This window comes from Lathyrus oleraceus, chromosome 7 (assembly GCF_024323335.1).
Source record: "Lathyrus oleraceus cultivar Zhongwan6 chromosome 7, CAAS_Psat_ZW6_1.0, whole genome shotgun sequence".
Classification (NCBI taxonomy): Eukaryota; Viridiplantae; Streptophyta; class Magnoliopsida; order Fabales; family Fabaceae; genus Lathyrus; species Lathyrus oleraceus.
Genome location: NC_066585.1, coordinates 419528648 through 419536143, shown reverse-complemented (window position 1 = coordinate 419536143; position 7496 = coordinate 419528648).

The window sequence follows — 7496 nt, the reverse complement described above, 5'->3', positions numbered from 1 at the left end:
AGACCAGCGATTGGCATTCCGTTTCCTATTTGTTGTGTGTTAGGAGTTGGATGTAAGACCAGCGATTGGCATTCCGTTTCCTATTTGTTGTGTGTTAGGAGTTGGATGTAAGACCAGCGATTGGCATTCGGTTTCCTGTTTGTGTTTCTTTGTTTGGAGTCTGATATAAGCCCAGCAATTGGCATTCGGTTTTTCGTTTGTTGTGTGTTTGTTTGGAGTCTGATGTAAGCCCAGCGATTGGCATTCGGTTTCCTGTTTTGTGTTTCTTTTGTTCGGAGTCGGACGTAAGACCAGCTATTGGCAGTCTGTTTCCATTTGCGAGTTTCTTTTGACGTCTCATCGTCTTTGCGTGTGTTTTGTTTCGGCGTGCGTTAGCCGAACTACGGTAGCTCTGATTCTCATTCCAGATGAGATACGTAGGCATAGGATGCGATATCCTAGCGAGCCCGTTCCCCATTTCCCCGAACTACGTCGACTCTGATGTTTGTTTCTGACAAACTACGTAGGCCCAGGATGCGACATCCTACCGAGTCTCCTTCCTCCGTCTTCTTCCATCCCTGTTTTATTCCAGTGTGTGTACATTCTTTTTGAGAAGTTATTTAGAAACCTTTTCCTATTCTTTTGAGCGTGGATCCCGTCGAGTACGACGGACGTGAGGGGTGCTAATACCTTCCCCTTGCGTAACCGACTCCCGATCCTTGGAATCTCCGGTCGCAAGACCATTTCCTTTCCAGGTTTACTTCGAGCGTTTCCTTTCCCTTCTTTGGGATAAATAACGCACGGTGGCGGCTCTGTTTGTTTGTCTTTTTCCCGCCGGTTGTTTTTCGCGTTGCGACACTTCCCAAGGCCATAACTTGCTCAATTTTTATGAGATGAAATATTTCCAAGTTGCACAATCAAATTCAAGATTTCTAATTCAACTTTGATGTTTGGAGTGAGAGCTAATTCAACTTTTATGAGCATGTGATATGAGGCTACATTATAGGTCACTTTTGACATATACCATTGAACAAGTGATTTTTCCAAACTTCAAAAATGCATAACTCTATCATTTCAGATCCAAATGACATTAAATTGGTGACCATTTTGAAGATATTTGAAATAGTTACAACTTTGATGAATACACTTTTCTCATTTGAAGCTCATTAAAAAGGTTAAGCAATGTGGAATATTGAGACATATGGCTTGATACTTAGAAAAATATTGATATGTTAAAAATTTCCAAACTTCCACCTCAAAATTATTCATGATACAAACTTTAAATGGAAAAGTTTTGAACACGAAAGTTGTTCCTCTTGATCTCACCTTTCCAAAAAGTCCAAATTCATCCATTTTGGATAAGAATTGAATAGGCTGCGAATGGCTTGAACATTGCATCATCATTTGGCAAGATTGAACTTCAAACATCCATGCACAATTGCCTAGCATTCCAACATGACTTCTGTAACACCCCGATAAAAATAAGACAATTATTTAATTTAAGTTAATATTATATTTATTAATTTAATTAAATAATTGGAATTATTGGATTATTATTATTATTATTATTATTGGAATAATAATTATTGGAATATATATATAAGTTGGAAATAAGAAAAAGAGTTCCATTTTGGTAAAAAGAGTTTTCACGTGAAAACAGAGAAGCGGCTCAAAAAGAGGAAAAGGACAAAGAGGCAGAGCAAGAGGAAGAAGGTTGGAGAAGAGAAGAGCTTGAGGCTAAAGGATTGCCGGATTAACTCAGGTAAGGGGGGTTTATCGTCGTTTAATGGGTATTATGGGTTAGCATGTAATGGGTAGTGATAAACCGTTGAATTGACCCTAATTGGGATTTTGAATGCTGAAAATTATGTTGGATAAGCTGTGTTAAAACTGAAATTGAACCTGTATTTGAGTGTGTTGTAATTTCCCGAACGTAGAGCTTTTTACGGAATTGGAATCGGAGGTCCGGAAGTCCTCCAACGGCGGAAAATGCGGAGAATTCTGCATTCTGCTTTGTGTTAGCGCAGGAACAGCTTCTGTCTTGCGTTAACCGGTTAACCCAGGGTGTTAACCGGTTAACACTGTTATGTATTCTGAATAATTGCTGTTTTGTCTGCGTTAACCGGTTAACCCAGGGTGTTAACCGGTTAACACTGTTGTGATTGCTGAGATATTGCTGTTTGTGCTGCGTTAACCGGTTAACCCAGGGCGTTAACCGGTTAACACTGTTAAGTTTTGGGCAGGAAGCGTGTTTGTGCTGCGTTAACCGGTTAACCCAGGGCGTTAACCGGTTAACACTGTTGCAGAGTGGAAAAATTGTTAATTAAAATGTTGTGTGCCTAATTGATGGTTGCCTATATCGGTGTGTGATATAGTAGGGATTATTTCCCGCTGTTTTGAGCAGTATAGGTATTAGTAGAGTGTGCTAATACTGTGTTTAATTATTTGACATGATATGATGTGTTGATACATGTGTTGATAATGTATGATGGTATGCATAATGTTGTGAATGAGTATGTTATGCATGTGTTGTGAATGGACTGTTTTATGGCTTAGAGAGTGAGCATCGGTCCATTGTGGATTATTGTTGTGATGTTGCATTGCTAGGTGATTAGCGTGCATAATGTGGCCTTTATGGTGGTAGCTAATTCCCATGGTGAGGAATTAGTGATGTTAGTCATTTGGACTGTTTTGATGTTGCATGCTAGGTGAATTAGCGTGCATAGCATGGCCCTTGGGGTGGTAGCTAATTCCCATGGTGAGGAATTAGTGATGTGAGTCACTAGGTCTCAAATGAGTGGGACTAGTGAGCTTGGTAGCCGTACCTGGATTTGGTCGGTGAAGTTGAACTATATGTTCACGAATAGTCGGTACCGCATGCATGGAGTCTCATTGCATAATATATGTGTAGTATATAATATGAATGGATGTATTCCAATGTTATACATGTGTTGTGTTGGCATTGAGCATGAGTATGATTTGTGTTGATATTGAGTACGATATTTGAGTTGATGTGCCGTTACTGAATGTGTGATACGATTAGGGTGATTAATGTGTTAAATTACTTAACATGACATTATATTCTATAATGCTTATTATATCGATTGAGGAACTCACCCTTACAACTATTTTTCAGGTAGCGAGCAGTGATTGAGTAGAAGCTAATGCTTGGAGTCTAGTGTAGTCTCCTTAGTGGGTCATGCTCTGATAGATGTAACATCGGGAGGGAACATTTTAATTGTGTTGTTGATGTTTGTTGAACCAGTTTACATGTAGTATGTTACATGTTTTGAATGATCGATTTGATCTCTATCCGCTGCGTATTGTGCAATACTTTATGTTTTGAGTTAAATAATGAGCATGACTAAATAGTATGACGAATGGTGCGAAATAAATGTGTGACACCCTTAATTGCATGATTACTCTGATCTATATGTTGTTATTTTAATTAAATATTTGGGGTATTTTAGAAGGGTGTTACATTAGTGGTATCAGAGCATAGTCGGTCGAGTCGAGTCGTAATTATTCTGTGTCTCCTGTACGGGATAGGTGTTGTGTAACCCTATCAATACTTATTGTTTTAGCTTGTTGGGTTTTCAGAATAGAGATGGCTGGAAGAGGTAGAGACGATGCTGCGATTGCTGAGGCTCTGGGTATGCTAGCTGGAGTACTTGGAGGGAATCCGAATGTTGTGGGAATGGGGGCTGCTCGTCAACTGAGTGAGTTCCAGAAGAACAATCCTCCAATGTTCAAGGGAGCATACGATCCAGATGGCGCTCAGAAGTGGTTGAAGGAGATCGAGAGGATCTTCCGAGTGACTGAGTGTGCCGATAACCAGAAGGTCAGGTTCGGTACGCATATGCTGTCAGAAGAAGCAGATGATTGGTGGGTTGCTACCCGCACTGAGTTGGAAACTGCTGGGAATGCTGAGATCACTTGGGCTGTATTCAGAGAGAGATTTCTGAGGAAGTACTTTCCAGAGGATGTCAGAGGAAAGAAAGAGATAGAGTTCTTGGAATTGAAACAGGGTAACAGGTCTGTTACTGAGTACGCTGCTAAGTTCACAGAGCTGTCAAAGTATTATACTCCCTATAATGAGGCTGCTGGAGAATTTTCGAAATGTGTGAAGTTTGAGAACGGGTTACGTCCCGAGATTAAGCAGGCTATTGGGTATCAGCGGATTAGAGTGTTTTCTGATCTGGTTGACTGTTGCAGGATTTTTGAACAGGATACCAAGGCCAGAGCGGAAAGCTATCAGCAGAGGGTTGATAGGAAAGGCAAGAATCAGGATGATCGTGGGAAACCGTATGCAGCTGGCAAAGGTTTCCAGAGACAGAGTGGGATGAAGAGGCCTAGTGGGGGAGACTCTAGTGCTCCTGCTAAGTGTTACAGATGTGGTCAGGCTGGACATCGTTTCCATGAGTGTACCAGTGCTGAGAAGAAGTGTTTCAAGTGTGGCAAAGGTGGTCACTTGGCTGCAGAGTGCCGGTTGAAGACTCTGACTTGCTTCAACTGTGGAGAGGTGGGTCATATTAGCCCACAGTGTCCTAAGCCAAAGAAGGAGAACCAGTCGGGAGGCAAGGTCTTTGCTTTATCGGGTTCTGAGACTTTTGCAGACGACCGTTTGATCCGAGGTACGTGTTATATTAATGGCTTTCCTCTTGTAGCTATTATTGACACAGGTGCGACTCATTCCTTTATATCTTTGGATTGTGTTGTGAAACTTAAGTTAGAGATATCTGAGATGCATGGAAGTATGGTGATTGATACTCCTGCGAAGGGTTCAGTGACTACTACTTCAGTTTGTTTAAATTGTCCTTTGAGTATTTTTGGTAGAGACTTTGGGATAGACCTTGTGTGTCTTCCATTAGTGCAGATTGATGTTATCTTGGGTATGAACTGGTTGGTGTTTAACCGAGTTTCTATCAACTGTTTTGATAAGACTGTGATAATTCCTGAGATTGAGGAAGGTAAGGATTTGTTTCTATCAGCAAGGCAGGTGAATGAGGAAGTAGCAAGTGGGGCAGAGTTGTTTATGCTGTTAGCGACTTTGGAGGCTAAAGATAAACTGGCGATTGGCGATCTAGCCGTGGTGTGTGATTTTCCTGATGTGTTTCCTGAAGAAGTGAATGAATTGCCGCCAGAGCGTGAAGTTGAATTCTCGATTGATTTGGTACCTGGTACTAGACCGATATCGATGGCTCCGTACCGTATGTCTGCTGTTGAGTTAGCTGAATTGAAGAGTCAGCTGGAAGATCTGTTGGATAAGAAATTTATTCGTCCGAGTGTGTCACCGTGGGGTGCACCAGTGTTATTGGTTAAGAAGAAAGAAGGTACTATGAGGTTGTGTGTGGACTACAGGCAACTGAATAAAGTGACGATCAAGAATCGGTATCCTTTGCCGAGGATTGATGATTTGATGGATCAGTTGGTTGGTGCGAGTGTGTTCAGTAAGATAGATTTGAGATCGGGATATCATCAGATACGTGTGAAAACTGAGGATATTCAGAAGACTGCTTTCAGAACAAGGTATGGACATTATGAGTATTCTGCAATGCCTTTTGGTGTGACTAATGCGCCTGGAGTATTTATGGAGTATATGAATAGGATTTTCCATCCGTACCTAGACAAGTTTGTTGTGGTGTTTATTGACGATATTTTGGTGTATTCGAAATCTGAAGAAGAGCATGCTGAGCATTTGAGAGTGGTTTTAGGAGTTCTACGAGAAAAGAAGTTATTTGCTAAACTATCCAAGTGTGAATTTTGGTTAGAGGAGGTTAGTTTTCTTGGTCATGTGATTTCAAGAGGTGGTATTGCTATTGATCCTTCTAAGATAGAAGCGGTATCTAAGTGGGAAGCTCCGAAGTCTGTTGCTGAGATTCGAAGTTTCCTTGGATTGGCTGGTTATTATAGGAAATTCATTGAGGGATTTTCTAAGTTGGCGTTACCGTTGACGATGTTGACTAGAAAGGGGCAAGCATTTGTTTGGGACTCAAAATGTGAAGAAGGTTTCCAAGAGTTAAAGAGAAGGTTGACTACTGCTCCTATTCTGATATTATCGAGTCCGTCGGAACCATTTGAGGTTTACTGTGATGCTTCATTGTTGGGTTTGGGTGGTGTGTTGATGCAGAATAAGCAGGTTATAGCTTATGCTTCGAGACAACTGAGGGTTCATGAGAGGAACTATCCGACACACGATTTAGAGTTGGCAGCTGTGGTATTTGTTCTGAAGTTATGGAGGCATTACTTGTATGGATCAAGATTTGAGGTTTTCAGTGACCATAAAAGTTTAAAGTATTTGTTTGATCAGAAAGAGCTGAATATGAGACAGAGGAGATGGTTAGACTTTCTGAAGGATTATGACTTTGGTTTGAATTACCATCCGGGTAAAGCAAACGTAGTGGCTGATGCATTGAGTCGGAAATCATTGCATATGTCTATGTTAATGGTTAGGGAATTGGATTTAATTGAGCAGTTTAGAGACTTGAGTTTGGTGTGTGAGAGTACTCACAATAGTGTTAAATTGGGAATGTTGAAGTTAACGAGTGGTATTCTGGATGAGATTAGAGAAGGTCAGAAATCCGATGTGCTTTTGGTTGATAAGTTGACTCTAGTGAATCAAGGTCAAGGTGGTGAATTCAGAGTTGATGAGAATGGTGTCTTGAAATTTGGTAATCGGGTGTGTATTCCGGATGTTACCGAACTTAAGAAGAGTATTCTTGAGGAAGGACATCGTAGTGGCCTCAGTATTCATCCTGGGGCTACGAAGATGTATCATGATTTGAAAAAGTTATTTTGGTGGCCGGGAATGAAAAGAGAAATTGCGAGTTTTGTTTATTCTTGTTTGACTTGTCAGAAGTCAAAGATTGAGCATCAGAAGCCGTCTGGGCTAATGCAACCGTTGGCTATTCCAGAGTGGAAGTGGGATAGTATCAGTATGGATTTTGTTTCTGGTTTACCGAGGACAAGTAAGAATTTTGAAGCCATTTGGGTGATTGTTGACAGATTGACGAAATCGGCTCATTTCATTCCGATCAGAAAGGATTATCCGTTAGAGAGATTAGCCGAGTTGTATATTGAGAAGATTGTAAGTTTGCATGGTATTCCGTCGAGTATTGTTTCGGACAGAGATCCTAGATTTACATCGAAGTTTTGGGAAGGTTTGCAGAAGGCTTTGGGAACTAAGCTGAGATTGAGTTCTGCATATCATCCGCAGACTGATGGTCAGACTGAGAGGACGATTCAGTCACTAGAGGATCTTTTGAGGGCTTGTGTTTTGGAAAAGGGAGGTGCTTGGGACTGTTATTTGCCTTTGATTGAGTTTACCTACAACAATAGTTTTCATTCGAGCATTGGTATGGCACCGTTTGAAGCTTTGTATGGTAGGAGATGTCGGACACCTTTATGTTGGTATGAGTCCGGTGAGAGTGCTGTGGTTGGACCGGAGATTGTTCAACAAACTACGGAAAAGATTAAGATGATTCAGGAGAAGATGAGGATTGCTCAGAGTCGTCAGA